General features: G+C 39.0%; 1 long non-coding RNA gene across 2 annotated transcripts in view; it reads right to left on the bottom strand.

Moving 5' to 3' along the window:
- The window catches only part of LOC122217016, a 44,643-nt gene extending 24,944 nt beyond the window's left edge, over positions 1 to 19,699 (bottom strand). For both annotated transcript variants that reach the window (XR_006201253.1, XR_006201254.1), the window contains exon 1: positions 19,632 to 19,699. This is a non-coding gene — a long non-coding RNA (uncharacterized LOC122217016). The remainder of the gene's footprint in view (positions 1 to 19,631) is intronic.
- Positions 19,700 to 19,711: the final 12 nt, after the last annotated feature.

Genomic DNA, 19,711 nt, shown 5'->3' with positions numbered 1-19,711 from the left:
TTTAGACAAGTTTATTTTCAAGGGATCATATCTGATAAATTGGACTACTTAATCTTCTTTGGAAAGCCTGGTGGATCGTTGAGGTTCTACCAACATGTCTTCCTGAAACTCAAGAAGCCCTCTTCTGGACCAGAAGTCACACAAGAGACTTGCAGTTTTGTTTTGTTTTAATGTTTATATATTATTGAGAGAGGGGCAGAAAGAGAGGGAGACACAGAATCTGAAGCTGTCAGCACAAAGCCTGATTGGGGCTGGAACTCACAAACAGAAAGATCATGACCTGAGCCTAAGTTGGACGCTTAACCATCTGAGCCACCCAGGCACCCCAAGAGCCTTGCAGTTCTAATGAGTTGTTTTTTTGTGCCAAGACTGAGCTGTCACAGAGACGCTAGGAGCCCTGTACTAGGTTCTAAACCTCTTGTGTGGAGCCACCGTGAACTCATGAACAAAGCCCATCTTTGACTTCATTGAAAGTTTATCACTGAGTGTCAAGTACACAGCTCCTCGAGCACAGCAACCTTACCTTATCTGTAACTCACTTAATACAGATTGTGACGACCCCCTCCCTCCCACACAGAGTAGGCATCAGCATGTCACAGCTCTGAGGGCATCTTCTCCATCGCTTATTTCCCACCCCTTCTTGGAAATGGGCCTGCACTGTTCCCTTCACCTCTTTGCTCTACCCACCCACCCACAGTCATTCTCTTTTGGCAGCTGGAAAGGACCTGGCACTCCTGATGTAACTACCAACGGCTTTCTGCTTCACCAAATTGGGTTCTGACACCATGCTCTGTTGCCAAGGGCCCTGCCTCGCTCCAGCTGTTCCCGTATTTCTTCCCCAGTGGCATGACACCCACAGTGAGGGGCGGGGGAGAACTCATCCCCCAGCATCCCTGCTTCTATCCATGGGCTCCACTGGAAGCTCTTAAGTATCCAACACAACTATGTGCTTCTGAGCACAGGGTTTTAACAGAGTTTGGGCTAATCAAATGAGCACAGTTTGTTTTGTGCTTTGGGACAGAATGAACCTTGTTAACTGGTGTCACAAGTCTTGAGCCAAAATAGACATCAGAGCCTGTGGGGAGTAGCCACAGGGTGACAAGGCTGCTTTCTAGGAGTTCAGGTAGACATGAGCCACATGCTTGAATCTGCCACTGGCACAAGTTGCTAGACAGACCTTGTATCTCTCCCTGATTTTGTCTATGGCACATACAACATCTCCACAAAGTTAAGGGGGAAAGAATCCCACCACTCTAAGTATATTCATTGGTTTAGATTTTATATAATTCTTCCCAGTGCTTATTGCCATGGATTAATTTTTACACAAAGTTAATCAACTGGCTTGTAGGGACTTCAGAATAAAGCTTAAAGTGTTGCCATTTAAAAGCACTCCATCAACATATACCCTGATCACCTTCTCTGTGACAAGCAGAGCTTCAAACTGCCTGCTGAAAATCTGATTGCCAAAATATTGACTAATCTCTTACAGAAAAATAGAATGCACTGAGCAGCTTGTGAAATACAATTTGGATGGCTAAATATGTTGTGGGTTTTTTGGGATTCTGTAAAGATTTCCAATTCTGAACAAATTTCTTTATGCATCTTAAATTAATGGCCTGGCTCTATGAAACTTGGTACTTTGCCTCACCTCAACTGACTTTAGTATTCTTCATATTATTGTAGATGATGAAAACACCATCTGTCCTTGAGAAGGCTTTGAAACTATTTTGAATAAAGAAGGGTAGTTTCATTGAAGTTTTACATTATTTATATAATGTTGGCAAAGGATCTGAAAAAATAATTTTAACAGTTTTATCATAAAAAGGATGCATGGTTATTTAAAATGAAATGATATTTTCTAATTTAAAGATTTTAAAACTTTGTTTCAGAGAACCTGAAGCCTCAAACTTGAAGTCTGTCATAATCATGTTAGTGATTCTTTTATGCAAAATATGATTAGTAATATATTTTGTTAGACATAGTGAATACTCACAGCTCCCCTACCAAGGAGGAGAAAGCATCAAATTAATAAATGTCTTACCTTTGGTAAGTTACTTCATTTATGTAAGCATCAAAATCCTCATCTACATAGGGTTGTTGGGAAAAGCACATGTATGGAAGTTGCTTTGAACAGTGCCTGGAACACAGTAGGAATGCAGATGTGACTGTGAAGATTACTCCTGCTCACCAGGTAAATGCACTTCCATTTTCATCCTGGTCTTGATTTTCTCTCACTTATTAAATATTGACTAAGTATGTGCTATGTTTCGGGCTCAGGTGCTGTGCATAGAAAAGTGAATGAAACAGATTCTCCTCATGGAGCTTTAGGAGTGACACATCCAGGCAAACAGACCACTTAAAATGCATGCCATAAATGCTCTAGAAGCATAGAGTGGGGACTTGGCCCAGTCTGGGGTTTCAGGAAAGACTTCTTCCTGAAACATGAAGAATGGTTAGGAGTTGGCCAGATAGATGTGGGGGGAAAGTATTTCGGGCAGAGAGAATCCCAATGAAAATGCCTGGAGGTGAGAGAGAACTTGGAGCCTTTGAGTAACAGAAAATAATTCAATAAAGTTGAAGATTAGATTTAAAAAAGTGTTTACAGATGGGACTGGGAAATTAAACAGGGACTAAATTATAAAAGGTATTGTAAACCATGGTGTAGAGTTTGGAATTTATCTTAAAGCAACATGAAATCATAGAAGAGCTGTATGTAAAACAGCATGGTTGGCTTTTCTTTTTTTTAATTTTTTTCTTCATGTTTATTTATTTTTGAGAGAGAGAAACAGAGACAGAGCATGAGTGAGGGAGGGGAGGAGGGAGAGGGAGGGATGGAGAGAGAGAGAGAGAGAGAGAGAGAGAGAGAGAGAGAGAGAATCCGAAGCAGGCTCCAGGCTCTGAGCCCCAACACAGGGCTCACAAACTCACAAACTGCGAGATCATGACCTGAGCTGAAGTCGGATGATTTACCCACTGAGCCACCCAGGTGCCCCTTGGTTGGCTTTGTTTTAGAAGCATCATACATAATGAGGAAAATGAAGTGGAAGAAAGGAAGACTGGAGACTGGGAGGCTAAGTTAGTAGCCAATACAGTAATTTAGAGAAAAGACGATAGTGACCTGAATTATGGTCATGACAGTGGGACTGGAGAGACCACATGGGTGACGTGTTTAGTAGGTAGCCTCAGCTGGAGGAGGTGATTTATGAGAAGAGGTGGGTGTGGTAAGAAAGGAGTCAAGAATGATCCCCTGATTTACTGGCTACTGAGGTGCTGCCACTCACTAGACAGAATGTAAGAAAAAAACAAGTTTGGGAAGAAAGATAATGAGTTCAGATGAAGACACAATGAATTTGAAATGTCTACAGAACATCTAGAGAAATCTAGAATCCAGAAGAGGTCTGGACTGGCACAATAGCTTTGGGAATAATCAGCACATAGCTGGTAATTAAAACGAGGGAAGTGGAAAACCAGAGATAGTGTAAAAAGGGAGAAATTCTCTGAGACAGAATTCAATGAAACATTGACACGTGAGAGATGAACTGAGGAAGAGGAATCCCCAAAAGGGACTAAAAAGGAATGGTCAGGGGTGCCTGGGTGGCATAGTCGGTTAAGCATCTGACTATGGCTCAGGTCATGATCTCACAGTTCCTAGTTCCAGTCCCCTCCATTGGGCTCTCTGCTGTTAGCATGGAGCCTGCTTCAGATCCTCTCTCCCCTCTCTCTGCCCCTCCCCAACTTGCACATGTGTGTGGGAATTCTCTCTCAAAATAAATAAACATTTAAAAAATTTAAATCCACAAACACACATGCAGACACATGCATATACACACTCATATGTACTTTATTTATTTTTAAAATGTTTATTTATTTTTGAGATAGAAAGAGCCAGCAAGGGAGGGGCAAAGAGAGGTGGACAGAGGATTGAAGGCAGGCTCCCTACTGACAGCAAAGAGCTCAATGCAGGGCAGAACTCATGAACCATGAGATCTGATCTGAGCCGAAGTGGGATGCTCAACAAACTGAGCCACCCAGGCGGCCTCACATGGACTTTAAATCCTCAAATAATAGATTAGTTTTCCTCTAAGATCCACCAAGTTCTACTCTGTCTTGTTTTCCTTCTCTTACCACCCCCATCCTCTGTAGTTACACTACAACTCATCCTCACTTCTCAGCAGACCAAACTAAAGGAAGAAAGAGAACAGGGAGTGGGTGCAAACTCAGGTTCTGTTACCAAAGCTAAACCATTGTCCATGTGCCCTGATTGTAACTGTTGTACCAAAACTTCCCAATGGAAGCAACTTATTACCATTTTAAGTGTACATTGTAGAAATGAAATACAATTTGACCAACTTAAGTTATGAAGTTTAATTTTCATCTCCTAACAATGTCATTGACCTTTAGAAAGTTTAAGAAGGGAGACCACACACTATACATTTCAATATTTCAAAACTTTCACTACTACCTCTTGCTACAGACTATACGTCTAGAGAGAAAACAAAAGCATGCATAGCTTAATTTCTTTTCTATATTTAAATAATCAGAAATCATTTATTAAGAACAAATGCAGTTGGAAAGGTTTGCTGCAAAGAAAAATGACCTATTTTTAAGGTCCAACTATAAGTCAGAAATTCAAATGTCTAAAATATCTAATTGGTCAAGGGGTTGAATGTACAAAAATTTTGCATTTTTAGTTTTTCTTTACTCTTTTAAAACATATGGTTTAGTTAAAAGAAATAGGATTTATTTAGATAGCAGAAGAATGTCAGATTATATGACTCATATCCTACCTAAATTTTCCTGTTGGAAAATTTCCTCTAACAGATGAGTAATCTAATTTTATGCTGGATCAGCCCCACAATCTGATACAGTTATGGGTTTGAAATAGAAGTGATTTGCTAGTTGTGTGATTCAAATGCTTTTCTAGTATAATGCAGTCATCCCATTACTTTAACAAAAAATTGAAACTAGGTAGAAAATTTCTAATGGTCTTTATCACTAATGAAGCATGTCAGTAATGTAAACTAGATTCTCATCTTGAAAAGAACTAGAAGTTCCCCAAGTTCCAAAAATGCAAAGAAGGCAAATATGTAAATGATGAGCTTGACACTGATTGCAGGCAAAATTCTAAAATAGATTCTCAAACAGATGGTTTGTGGGCATTTAGAAACATAAGAGGTGACCATCAGGAGCCAGCATGGGCTCAGTACAAACAAATTTTGCCAGGTAATCCAATAGAGTTATTAGACTACAATGGATTTGCAAAGTTGATGTAATATATACAAGGTTACCTAAAAGGTAAAAAACAATTGAATTATTCAGCCATAATAAAGTATGCATATAGATTAGTTACTATGATATAATTTACTATGACTTTGCATAATCAATCATTCAACAAATATTTATTGAGCACTTACTTAGCATCTTGCACTTTGCCAAGGGCTTATACACAACCTCTTTTAATACAGTTCTGCCTATGAGGTAGGAGCTGTTATTACAGAGGCAGTAGAGTATAAGGGTTTTAAGTACACAGACTTGGAGCCACAGAATCTATTCAAATCCTGACTCTGTCACTTACATGGCTGTGTGACCATGAGAAAGTCACTTGATCTTTTCCTCAGTTTGCTCATTTGTAAAATGGGAATGATAATAGTAACCATTTTGTAAAGGGATTGTGAAGATTGAATGAGCTAATGTATGTAAACATCTTAGAAAAGTATCTGACACATCATAATAAATGCTACTAGAGTATCAGTTACAACAACTCCATTTTAGAAAAGTAGGTTGATGTGTTCAAGACACCACTGTTTCCCAAGCCAGGATCTAAACCCAAGGCTGCCTGATGCCAAAGTCCATGCCCTGAATCACTATAAAAATTACATTTTAAAAAAAATGTGTGACTTTCTTAGATGATTTCAAAGAACCCCTGACACCTACTTCTTTATACCTCTGTTTTAACAATGTATATTATAACTAAGGTGTCTGGAAAGATATTTCTGGGCTCCTGTGCTGAAACTTTTCTACAGGCCAGGAAAACTACTTAGGAAATTGGGTTTACAAATTTGAAGGCTAGAGTCCTCATGTTATAAAAGGCAGATCGTTTTACCTCTGGAGGATGATTTTCTTCATAAAGAATAAATATTGTAATCAAGGAAACTCATTAAGAACAGTAGCTAATGTTTATTATTGCTAAGTATGCTTAGGCCTGTTCTAAGTGCTTTTCACACGTTATTTAACCCCCATGACCACTTTACAAGGATGTAATTATTAGCCTCATTTTTTTTTTTTTTTTCAGAGAGGTTTACAACTTGCCCAAGGTCACCCAGCTAATAAGCTACAGAGCTGGAATTTAAATCAGGAGGTTGGCTCTGGAACCTAGGCTTTTCAAATTCCCTCTTATAAAATCATGTCCAGCTGTGTATAGTACACACCATAGAACCTCAAAGAAGTCGTTTGTTTCCAGCAATCTCCCTCACAGCCTATTTGGTCATTTGGCATAATTAAGTCCACTTACTTACTCATCCATTCCCCACATTTCCAGGTTTCCTCAAATGCCTACTCATCAGAGATGCCCCTTCTTGAGTATGTTATCTGCATAGTAACATTCTGGCCACTCTCTCTCATCCAAACCTACTACTTGTCATCGACAGGCATTATTCATTTGCTTGTTTGTTGATTATTTCCTGTCCACTCATCTGCATAACATAAGCTCCAGGGAACTTTGTCTACCTTGTTTACTACATTATTCCAGAGCTTAGAATAGAGCCTGGCACATACCATGCTCACAAAAATATTTACATAAATGACTAAATTCTTTCAGATTCTTACTTGCTACATAATCTAATTTTTATTAGTAATATCAGAAACAAAAATAAAAGAAAAATGTCACCATCAAACATAATACACAATCTCTGTTAATTTTGGCCTTCATATCTAGTCTCTGTTTATAAGCAGATACTGGTATTCCTTTTTACAGGTAGGTACTCATGACAGAGATTCCAACATGCATCTGCCTTTTCAGAGAATATTATCAGATCCGATAAAAATCCACAGCTGGTGGGGCACCTGGGTGGCTCAGTCGGTTGAGCATCCGACTTCAGCTCAAGTCATGATCTCATGGTCCATGAGTTCAAGCCCCACATCGGCTCTGTGCTGACAACTCAGAGCCTGGATCGTGAGTCAGATTCTGTGTCTCCCTCTCTCTCTGCTCCTCCCCCACTCACACTCTGTCTCTGTCTTTGAAAAAATGAATAAATCTAGGACACCTGGGTGGCTCAGTCAGTTAAGCCTCCGACTTCGGCCTCGGGTCATATCTCACAGCTCGTGAGTTCGAGCCCCGTGTCGGGCTCTGTGCTGACAGCTCAGAGCCTGGAGCCTGCTTGGGATTTTATGTCTCTCTCTACCTCTGCCCCTCCCCTGCTCATGCTCTGACTCTCTCTGTCTTTCAATAATAAATGAATGTTAAAAAAAATTTTTTTTAAATGAATAAGTGTTTAAAAAAAATTTTTTTTTAAATCCACTGCTGAATGGATTTTTGCTTGTCAATGACTTTCAAAAACTACATGTTCAGGGGCCCCTGGGTGGCTTAGGTGAGCATCCGACTTCAGCTCAGGTCATGATCTCATGGTTTGGTGGGTTCGAGCCCCACGTCAGGCTTTGTGCTGACAGCTCAGAGCCTGGAGCCGGCTTCAGATTCTGTGTCTTCCTCTCCTTGCCCTCCCCCCGTTCTCTCTCTCTCAAAAATAAATAAAGATTTTAAAAACTTAAAAAAAAACACCACATGTTCAGGCTCAGTTTTTTTCTTTTAAGTAAAAGCAAAGTTGGTCAAGGCTTTTACATCTGCATATTAGAAGTCATTTTACCCTGAGGCACCTGGGTGGCTCAGCCGGTTAAGCTTCCGGCTTCAGCTCAATTCATGATCTTGCAGTTCATGGGTTTGAGCCCTGCATCGGGCACTGTGCTGACAGCTCAGAGCCTGGAGCCTGTGTCTCCCTCTCTCTCTTCCCCTCCCTGCTCATGCTCTGTCTCTGTCTCTCTCTCTCAAAAAATAAATAAACATTAAAAAATTTTTTGAAAAGAAAAAAGTCATTTTACCCTACATTTTATATTGCCAGAGATGAAAATTAGAGTCCTAATCCAGTAGTACTTAACTATAGCAAGATTCTTGAGATACAAACCATGCTTTCTTTTCAGTTAACCTCTTAGAGATCAACAAAAATTTAGTGGTCACTAAAGAAAGCACACAGATACAGAATTAACATTTATGTGCTACAAATTCCTTCACAAAATATTTTAGCACCATTTTGATAAACTCAGAGGTTGTAAAAATGTTAAATATAGATTTTCCTTGAACTATCAACAAGACGAGACTAGGTCAGTGGAAATATGAAATCCACTTAGGTATGAAATGCTTACCTAAGAGTTTGTGCTAGAAATTGCATTAGCTTTTTATTACTTCTTAACAATACACATTTATTATCTCACAGTTTCTGTGAGTCAGGAATCTGGGTACAACTCAGTTGGGTCTGCTTAAGGCTGCAATCAAGACCAGCCAGGGCTGAGGTCTTATCTGAAAGCTCAACTTGGGAAGGCTCTGTTTCCAAGCTCACTTATGTGATCACCAGCAGTATTTAATTCCATCTGGGCTGTGGAATGTGGGCTTCAATATCCATAAGGCTGTTGGCTGGAGGACCCTTACTTCCTTGCCATATGGGCCCCCTAACATAGAAACTTGCTTCATCAAAGTCAACAAGGAAAGGAAACTGCTAGGAAGATGGAATTTATATTCTCTTGTAATCTACTCACAGGGGTATCATTTCCTCAATGTTAAGGTAGTCTATTTGTTCAAGGCAAGTCCCTCAAAGGGAGAGAAGTATATAGGCCTTGAATACCAGAAAGTGGGGATCAATGGGGGCTATCTTTGAGGCTGCTTATCACTGAATTACTATCTCAAAATAATACTTTATTGCTTGTTAAAGAGACATGCTCATACGAAACCCCCTTCTTGTCTTAGCTGTCCACTATTAACTCTCTTGAGAGTCACCATCATCTGGTATTCTCCCACTTCTGCTGAAGCTGCTGCTTCTGAAACAATCTAAGACTTCCTAGGCAACTTTAGGTAGAAGTAAACAAGGTGAAAACAAGAAATAAAGTAGACTCTTTTCCTCTTAAATCATTAATTTGAATAAAGAGTTGATCTATTATACAGGTGCAGCATCCCTGGACTTTAGGGCCAAAGGAGAGTAGCTAAGGTTGTACAAATGACATATTCTGTAAGAGTCTCTCAATCAAGAACCAACATCACTTTTGCACGTACAAGTTCTCCTACTGGTTATTAATAAAAGCTAAATTGCAATTTCACTCCTGTCTGTATGCAAGCATTGGGATTGCAGTTAGATCTCATCATGCCTCTTTGCATTAATGAGCCCTACTTCATGATTGGACTTCTAATTGCATGTCAAGTCTGAGCAGAAGAAATTGAGTTTGGGTAAACTAATAATATCAGCTTTCTTCTCTATGTACAGTCTATCTTTGAACAATGCAAGGGTTAGGAGTGCTGACCGCCCCCCCACCACCACACTGTCGAAAATTTGCATACAACTTTTAACTCCCCAAAACTTTACTACTAATATCCTACTGCTCACCAGAACCCTTACCAATAACATAAACTATAGACTAAATATATTTTTTGTGTTATATGTATTATATACTGGATTTTTAAAACAAAATAAGCTAGAGAAAATAAAATATTAAGAAAATACATTTACACTACTGCATTGTATTTATCAGAAAAAAAACCACATATAAGTCAACCCATATAGTTCAAACCCATGTTATTCAAGGATCAACTGTAGACATCAATGCAATCATGAGAGGGAAGTTAAGATCCTCACCAAAAGAAGAAAATAAATTGATTCACTGTTAAGGTGAAGATAATACACTTGGCATAGAAGTGGATTCCCATTTATAAGAAGCAGCACAGGGTAGTGGTTATAAATACAGTCACTTGAGATAGAGTGCCTGCAAATGAATCCCGGTTATATGAATTACTAGCTGCGTGACCCTCAGCAATCAATCTCAGCAATCAAATCTTGGATTTCCCCATCTGTAAAACAGAGATAATATTTTCACCTACTGCATAGGGTAGTTATTAGGATTAATATTTATAAGTGCTTAAATCAAGACCTGGCACACAGTAAGTGCTACATGCATGTTTGTTAAATAAAAGAATATCTTTTAAGTTTTTACATCATGTGACTTCCAGTTTCTGGTCTAGCACACAGTCATCTTGGAAATGATCACTCCTGTCCACAGGAAAAGAAAAAAGCTGAACAAACTAAAAACCAACAACTTTCTTAGATGTGTCAGAGAAGTGAGGTCACAGAACAAACCACTGCCGCAAAATCTAGAAAGGCAGACAGGCAGATACAGAGAACCACAACTTACCAGAACAGAAACTCACACTTAACAGAAATCTCCACAGGAACCTTTGTGGTAGGAAACCTAAGCTGTAATAGACTAATTGTTGGAGTTTAGGGTAGACAAGTCTGAGAGTTAAAAACTCCAGTTGGGGGCCACTCATAGGATGACTCCCACTCTTTTGTAAGTTTTACCTCCAAAAGCCCTACCAGACTCTCACAGTGAGGTTTGGGAAAAAACTTTTCTCATGCTTCTGGCAAGGGGAGGGAAACAGTAGCCATTTTGATATAGGGCAGAACACTCTGCTCTTCTTAATAAGTCCTGCCATAAGAGAAACTATGTCACCAGAGCCCAAAAGACTGGGGTTTTGCCAGAGCCTACCTGACCTAGGAGAAAAAAAGACCCAACTCCATTCCCCACTAGTTTTCCTGTCTTACCTAAGGAAGGTGGGGGTGAGAAACTGAGAACCACTTGTAAAGGTCATATCCCAGGCTCACTGAAAGAGTGGGACCAAATCATAGGACTATAGAATGCTTCCCCTTCCCTACAGCTCACCAACACTGAGGGCCTATCGACTCCAGTTCCTTTTATCCAGTACGTGATGTCTGGTTTTCAAAAAAAAAAGTTACAAGGCACACTAAAAAAATATATAGTTTGAAAAGACAGCAAACATCAGAACCAATAGCAGATATGGCAAGGATGTTGGAATGATCAGACCAGGAATTTAAAATAGTTATGATTAACATGCTAAAGGCTTTAATGGAAAAAGTAGACAACACTTAAGAACACAGGAGACAATCTAGATGACCTTGGGTTGGAGAGGATGACTTTTAGATAGAATGCCATAGACACAATCCATAAAAGAAACATTGACAAGTTGGACTTCATTAGAATTAAAAGCTTCTGCTCTGTGGAAGACACAGACAGAATAGAATGAGAAGACAAGCCACAGACTGGGAGAAAATATTGCAAAAAACATACCTATCATCCAAAATATACAAAGAACACTTAAAAACTTTTTTTTTACAAAGAACTCCTAAAACTCAAGAGTAAGAGAATATAAAACTCAACTTAAAAGTGGACAAAAGATATGGACACCTTAGCAAAGATTTGCAGATGGCAAGTAAGCATATGTATTTGCTCAACATATGTTAATATCATATGCCATGAAGGAATTGCAGATTAAAATAACAAGGTATCACCATACACCTATTAGAATGGTCAAAATCCAAACACTGACAAAAGCAAATGGTGGTGCAGATGTGGAGCAACAAGATCTCTTATTCATTGTTGGTTGGAATGCAAAATGGGATAGCCACTCTGGAATACAACCTGACAGGCTTCTTACAATGCTGAACATATTCTTACCATGTGATCCAGCAAATTGTGCCCTTTGGTATTTACCCAAATGAGTTGGAGACTGATGCCTACACAAAAACCTACAGTGAATGTTTATAGTAGCTTTATTCGTAACTGAAAACTTGGAAATCAAGATGCCCTTCAATAGGTGAATGGATAGACAAACTATGGTACATCCATAAAATGGATTATTCAGTGATAAAAAGAAATGAGATATCATGCCACAAAAAGACACAGAAGAATCTTAAATGCATATTGCTAAGTGAAAGAAGCCAATCTGAAAAGGTAACATACTGTATAATTCCAACTACATGACATTCTGGAAGAGGCAAAACTGTAGAGGCAGTAAAAAGATCAGTGTCTGCCACGGGTTAGGGGAGAGGGAGGCATGAATAGGTGGAGCACAGATGATTTTTAGGGCAATGTAAGTATTTTGCATGATACACTATTAGCGAATACATGCCATTATACATCTGTCCAAACCCATAGAATGTACACTACCAAGAGTCAAGTCTAATGTGAATTATGGACTTTGGGTGATAATGATGTGTCAACGTTCGTTCATCAATTGTAACAAATGAAGCATACTGATGGGGGATGTTGACTGTGGGGGAAGCTGCATGTATGTGGCAGGGGTGGGAAAGGAGGGGTGTATGGGAACTCTGTATTTTCCACTCAGTTTTGCTGTGCTCTAAAAAATGTCTATTGATTTTTTAAAATCTATGCTGTTGAAATATAGCTCAAGTTTAGATTGTAATTGAAAGCTCTCCTATAACATCAGTGAAGAGCAAGTTGGAAATCTTTGCATGGCAGCACAACTTTGCTGGCACCAATCATACTGCCTAGCACATATTAGGAATTCCATAATTCCTTTTCTGCCTCCACTTCACTCCAGAAATCTGTAAGCCCTCAGCAGTGTCACCTGGGGGAGGGGAGTGGATGACAGCTGTAAGCACATTTGACGTAAAACAGATTGGGAATCCCAGAGCTATGGACAAGAACGAGCTAACCTCTTCAAGAAATTTAGATCAGTGCTTCTCCAACTTTAGTGTGTATAAAAATCATCTGGAGGATTTTTTTTTTTTTAAATAAAAACTGTACAATCCCTCCTGCAGTTTCTGATTCAGTAAGTCTGGGGTGGAAACTAAGAATTTGAATTTTCAGCTGGTACCCTGGTGATGCAGATGCTGATGGTCAGTGGATCATGTTTAAAAGTTGCAAGAATTTGTATGTTTTTTTTTTTCATTTTTATTTTTTACTGTTTATTTATTTTTGAGAGAGAAAGAGAGAGAGAGAATGTGAGCAGGGGAGGGGCAGAGACAGAGAGGGAGACACAGAATCCAAAGAAGGCTCCAGGCTCTGAGCTGTCAGCACAGAGCCCAATGATGGGCTCGAACTCACAAGCTGTGAGATCATGACCTGAGGCTAAAGTCCGATGCGCTTAACCGACTAAGCCACCCAGCTGCCCCTGGATGGTTTTTAAAGATGAAGTCGGCTCAGCAAACATTCTGGAATTTATAAAGGAGGAGTTTGGGACCAGAAATCTGGCTGAAAGGGACTAAGGAACTCCTCAAAAGGGTGAATTTGTTTGGCAAGCACACTGTACTTTGAGACTTTAGATGGATTGAGTTGATGAAAACTGAGAGAAGGCCTAAGAAAATTCAGTCTATGTTTTGTTTTGCTCTCAGGGAGTTATAACAATATTTGGGTCCTCTTAGAAAGGGCATGTGCTGTGTGGGTCACCATAGATCTATTACTTCCTATGGTCCTCTAACCAATCAGCTTCACTCATTTATAATCTGCCTGGACCTTGAAGTCATTTGACTTTGCAATCCTGTACTAGATAATCTTTCAGACCCCCACATAGCTTTAAAATTATTAGATGTTATCTGTAGACTTCCCCTTTTTGTGCCAGAGAGGAAGTTCCTAACATAATATTGGCACATTGGCACATAACATTTTTAACTATAAATCCTCACACTGCAATGAGGAATTTTCAGGTAAAATTTGCTTCATGAATATTATAATTTCTTATAACAATATAACATAATAAATAGTCATCTTCCTTTAGGAAAACTTCATGTATACGGGGCACCTGGGTGGCTCAGTCAGTTGAGCATCCAGCTTCGGCTCAGGTCATGACCTTGTGGTCTGTGAGTTCAAGCCCCGTGACAGGTTCTGTGCTGACAGCTTGGAGCCCGGAGCCTGCTTCGGATTCTGTGTCTCCCTCTCTCTCTGCCCCTCCCCCGCTCATGCTCTGTCTCTGTCAAAAATAAATAAACATTAAAAAAAAAAGAAAACTTCATATATAAAACTAGAGGTAGAAATAAATATGTAAGTGAATAAATAAGGCACCTTATAACAGTTTAGGGTTTCCAGACTTAGTAAAAAAATAAATAAATACAAAAAAAAAAAAACAGGATTCCCAGTTACATTTGAATTTCAGATAAACAACAAACAATATTTTAGTATAAGTACGTCCCATGCAATATTTGGAACAAATTGGATACACTTATACTAAAAAAATTATTTGTTGTTCATTGAAATTCAATTGTAACTTAGCACCTACATTGTATCTGACAATCTCTAATAGTTTCCTATTGCTGCTGTAACAAATTACCACCATCTTAATGGTTGGAAGCAACATAAATTTATTATGTTACAGTTCTAGAAGTGAGAAATCTAAGATATATCCACATGGCTACATTCCTTTTGGAGGTTCCAGGGGAGAATCCATTTCCTTGCCTTTTCCAGCTTCTGTAGGCTTCATATATTCCTGCTCATAACCTCCATCTTCAAATCCACCAGTTATAACATCTTCTCTCCTCTCTGATCTCTGCTTCTGTTGTCACATTCTCATATTGTCTCATTCCCTCTCTCTGCCTCTACTGCCTCCTCCCTCTTATAAGCATCCTTGTGATTACATTGGGTCCACATGAATAAAGTCCCCATCTCATAATCCTTAATTTTGTCACACCTGCAAAATAACTTTTGCCATACAAGGTAACACATTTACAGGTTCTTGGGATAAGGATGAGGATACCTTTGAGGGGAGGGCATTATTTTGTTTACCATATATCTCACAATAGTTATTGGAGTTACAATGAGTTTAACCCATAATAACAAATTCTACTTTCATTATTTTATCTTATTATTTCTAATTCTACTTAAGATATGATCTTCTTTGTAGAAGTCTAATTGGCACAGAACTTTTCTGGAACATATTTATTTTTTAGACATTAAACCATGTAATTTCCTACAGATTTTTATCAATGAGCATGAATTTTCTTTTTTACAGATGAGAACAGATCAAAGAGCTTTAGCCATTTGCTGAGACACAGTGATATGCCTAATATCGTTGTGTCCAGGATTACCCACATGTTACAACTATCTGGGTGCAGCATAAATCAAAATGTCCCATTTCTCCTCCCCCCCCCCATTTTGTTGTACTTATATGAAGATATAATTTTTTTATTCCTCTAAAAATACAGAAAAAGCTTAAAATAATATAAGATCATATCTAGATATCTGAGGATAGCAAATGGTAAGAAAAGGAAGCTCTTTTAACTATTCCATAGAAATTAGAGATGAACTTGATAAGTTTTTAAATTTATATTATCAAATTAAAAATATGAAAGGGAAATACATATTACATGTGACTTATAGTGTTCAGTCATTTTTGCCTTTGTTTGGACTGCTATCACCAAAATACCACAGGCTGGGTGGCTTGTAAACAGTAGAAATTTATTTCCCACCATTCTGGAGGCTTAAAGACTGAAATCAGGGTCCTGGCATGGTTGGATGAGGGCTCTCTCTGAGTTGCAGACCTCTTATGGCATCCTTATGTGGTAGAGGAGGCCAGGGAGCTCTGTGGGATCTCTTTATAAGAGTATTAATTCTATTCGTGAGGACTCCACCCTCCCCTTCCAAAGACCCCCACCTCCTCAAATGATCTCCTTTGGGGATTAGGATTTCAACAGATGAATTTAGGGGGGCACAAACATTCAGACCACAGCAGTTGTCAATGCATAAAATCTTCTCACATGTTAACTAAGTGGTTTCCAGTTTGAGTCTTGAAAAACAACAACAAATGTCTTTGTTAAAATGTAGTTGAAAGCCAAAATCTCTTCAAAGAAAAAGTTAAATGCATCAGAACGAGAAAAGAAAAACACATTTTAATTTTTACTTTTTGCGATGATAAAAGCTACTCATATACCTTAGAGAAGATCTGGGAAATTCATAAAGAACAAAGTTCAAAAAGAAAAAAAAAAAAAATCCCAGAATCCCACCACCCAGGGATAACCGTCTTAACATTTTGCATTATTTCTTTCCAGGATAATTTCTAGAAAACCAATTTCTATATAGACAAATTGTATAGCAGACCTGTATGGTAAATAAAATTGTAGGATTCCATTTGTTCATTTATTTATCCATCTATCAATTTCTTTCACCATATGTGCTATGATAGACCATTCAACCACTTACATGGTACACTGCCCATTTCAGTGGGTGCTGTAAAGGTTAATAAGACATGGATTTTTATACTCTAGTAGAAGTATATTTAGTCTGGATTCTTCTGGACACACTAAACCAAAGACCAATTCAAAAGTATTGGCTCATCAAATGGAAAGTCCAAGAACGAGTGCAACTACTCCTACATAAGGGCTCCACTTCTCTCCCTTATCTCTCAGTGTGCTGGCCTCTGTCTGATTTCATTTTCAAACATGTTCTGTTCTCTCCATGTGGTAGCAACACGGCCCCTGACAGTTCCACCCTTGCGTAGTTCTTAGAGTTCATAATCCTAGAGAAGGAAAGACCTACTCTCTCCAAGACTTCACACGTCAAGACTGATGACAGAACTCTGTTCAATCCTGCCTGGGTGAACAGCAAATGAGGAAAAAGGGACGGGGTTTCCATGATTAATAGAGCCTGGTCATACTTATGCCTGCATTAACATTAACACCAGAATAATGTGGGATCAGGAAAATAATATGGGCATTTCTTCAAAAAATAGAAGGGTGCTGGTCATACAAAGCAACAGATGTCCAATAAAGAGGAAAAGATGTGTATTCAGATATTTTGTTGAAAAACAGGTTATTTTTAGACAGATAATCCAGGTTAATATGCTGATTCAAATGGATTCCTTTTTAAGAGTAGAATGTACAACATTATCTGAACCTCTTTTCAAACTTCAAAAACTTTTTTCCCCTGAAAACATGAAACAAAGTTTCCCTGGGTGTTTCAAAAGTTTGTTTGTTTGTTTGTTTGTTTGTTTTTTACTAACAATGAGGTTATGGGGGTGCCTGGCTGGCTGAGTCGGTAAGTGTCTGACTTCGGTTCAGCTCATGATCTCACAGTTCATGAGTTTGAGCCCCACATCCAGCTCTGTGCTGACAGCTCAGAGTCCTGACTCTGTTTCAGATTCTGTGTTTCCCTCTCTCTCTGCCCCTCCCCCGCTCACACTCTGTCTCACAAAAAATAAACGTTAAAAAAGAATTTTTTTTAATAAAAAAAATGAGGTTATGAAGTAAACCAATTTTGTGATGATATGTAGATGTGAGTGGAGATGGATTATATATCTTTGGACTAACTCCAATAAAAGGCAGATGCTGCAGTGTTAAATTTACACTAATATGATAATGAAAGAATGGTGGAAATTCTACCAAAGTGGAGGAAAGCAAAGGCAAAGTAATCAAGCAGCAATCTCAGAACAGCAATCTGAGATGGTAAATCTGGGTGGTTTCAAGGGAAGCCCTTACCAAGTCAAAAAAAGAAGGAAACTAGTATTTGAATAGCTATTCTGTTCAAAACGCTGTGTTAGATTGTTTTATTTTTTTTTAACGTTTATTTATTTTTGAGACAGAGAGAGACAGAGCACGAACAGGGAAGGGTCAGAGAGAGAGGGAGACACAGAATCGGAAGCAGGCTCCAGGCTCTGAGCCATCAGCCCAGAGCCCCACGTGGGGCTCGAACTCACAGGCCGCGAGATCATGACCTGAGCCGAAGTCGGACGCTTAACCGACTGAGCCACCCAGGCGCCCCTGTGTTAGATTGTTTTAACTTTACACAAAGTAATTATTATTTCCAAACTAAGATATGGAAGCTGAAGCTCACAGATTACTTAACTCATCCAAAGTCCATTTGAACTGAAGTTTACCTGAAGTCAAACTCCATTCTATTTGCACTACCAAGCTGCCCCCCACCCCAGAAAAGGATAGACTACCTCAATTAAAGGCCCATTTCATTTCTGACAGGAAGAGAAACTAGTAAATGCCCACTAAAAGACCGTAAGGATTTAAATGATGAATTTAGCCAGGAGTTCTGTTGTGAAATTGTGCTATGAAAGAACTTAAGTTGTTAAAAGAACTTGAATGGCCTACACTCTGTAAGCCCCTTGCCTGTTTTGAAAGTCAATCAACTGTCTGAGCATGTGGACATAATTTCTGTCCACTTTCCTCCTTCACAATTCTTGTCTCCAGGCCATGTTAAGCTCATCCTATCTCATTCTTGGCTCATGCTGCTCCTTCTGCTTCAAACACTTTTCCTTTCCTCCAGATGATATCATGGCTGCTCCTTCTCATCACTGAGGATTCACTAAACTCAACTGGCACCTCTACAAAACGACCACTTTCTGCAATTACCCCTATTACTATATTACTATATAGTAATATATTACTATATTACTATATAGTAATATATTACTATATTACTATATAGTAATATAGTACTATATTACTATAGCATCACCATTCTCAGATAGCATTAGTATGTCAACTTGTTTTATTTTTTTGTTTAAGATTTATTGCTTGCCTCCTCCAAAGAGAATATAAATTTGTCGAGGAACAGATTTCTGTCCACCCCAGTTCTGTAACACTTGAATTATTCTTGAGACACAGAAGACCTCACACACACACACACACACACACACACACACACACACACACAATGTAACTAATTAATTGAGTACATGGATTGCAAGTGGTACAACTGGGACTACAATGTATCAGTGGTAGCAAAAAACGTAAGAGACAAAAGTAGCAGAATGGAGCCTGAAAAGGACAGTGCCCATTACCTCTGAATCGAATGTTAACAAAATAATATGCAAACACTTAAATAGCACTTACTCCATGCCAGGCACTTGTTCTAAGTATTTTACCTGTATTAACTCATTTTTATCCTTCATAATAAATAGGTTTAACACTCCTTTGTTGCAGATGAGTAAAGTGATGCACAAAGGCTAACTTGGCCAGGGTCACAGAACTAGTCAGAGGCAGAATCAGAATTTGAACCTAGGTAGTTTGGAGTTCCTGCTTTTAACTACGCTTCAAAACGCCGAATGGTTGGCGGCACGAGTATCCGGTTCCTCTATGAGCATAAAAATAAGTTTATCCGCTTAAAATACTGGGGAGATTGAAAAAATAAACACATTTTGTTTCAGCTAGTGGTGGTTGTAACACTGTTAGTTACAAGTCGGCAATATTGTCAATTCTTGTCAACTTCTCAAGCCTACCAGATTTCACCTTCAGCCTGCAATAACCCCACCTCACCATCTCAAAGTTTCCTCCCCTCCCTCCTCTCCTCTTACGCCCGTTTATTCCAGCGTTTCTCCACTGAAAATGATACAAGCTCTGCCTCTGCATCTTTCTACTGGCTAAATCTCAACTTCTTCATCTGTAAAATAACAATAATACCCGTCCAGTCTATCCCGCTAGAACTGAAGAAAGGGTGAAATGTGAAAGCCCTCTACTGATATTAATTTCTATCCTTGACCGTTGTTTTCGTGTCCTTTTCTTCCCTACACTTCATGATAAAAGAAACAGACTTTCCCGTTCAGAAACTCGCCTCCTTAAACTCACTTGCTTCTCCTAGCCAGCTCCGCAGGTGCCAACCTCGCTTTGAGCTTGCGCACTAGCGACGGCGGTAGCCTTGGCTTTCC

Source organism: Panthera leo, chromosome B1, assembly GCF_018350215.1.
Source record: "Panthera leo isolate Ple1 chromosome B1, P.leo_Ple1_pat1.1, whole genome shotgun sequence".
NCBI lineage: Eukaryota > Metazoa > Chordata > Mammalia > Carnivora > Felidae > Panthera > Panthera leo.
The sequence above is the reverse complement of the archived record's forward strand: the minus strand, read 5'-3'. Positions and strand labels throughout refer to the sequence as shown.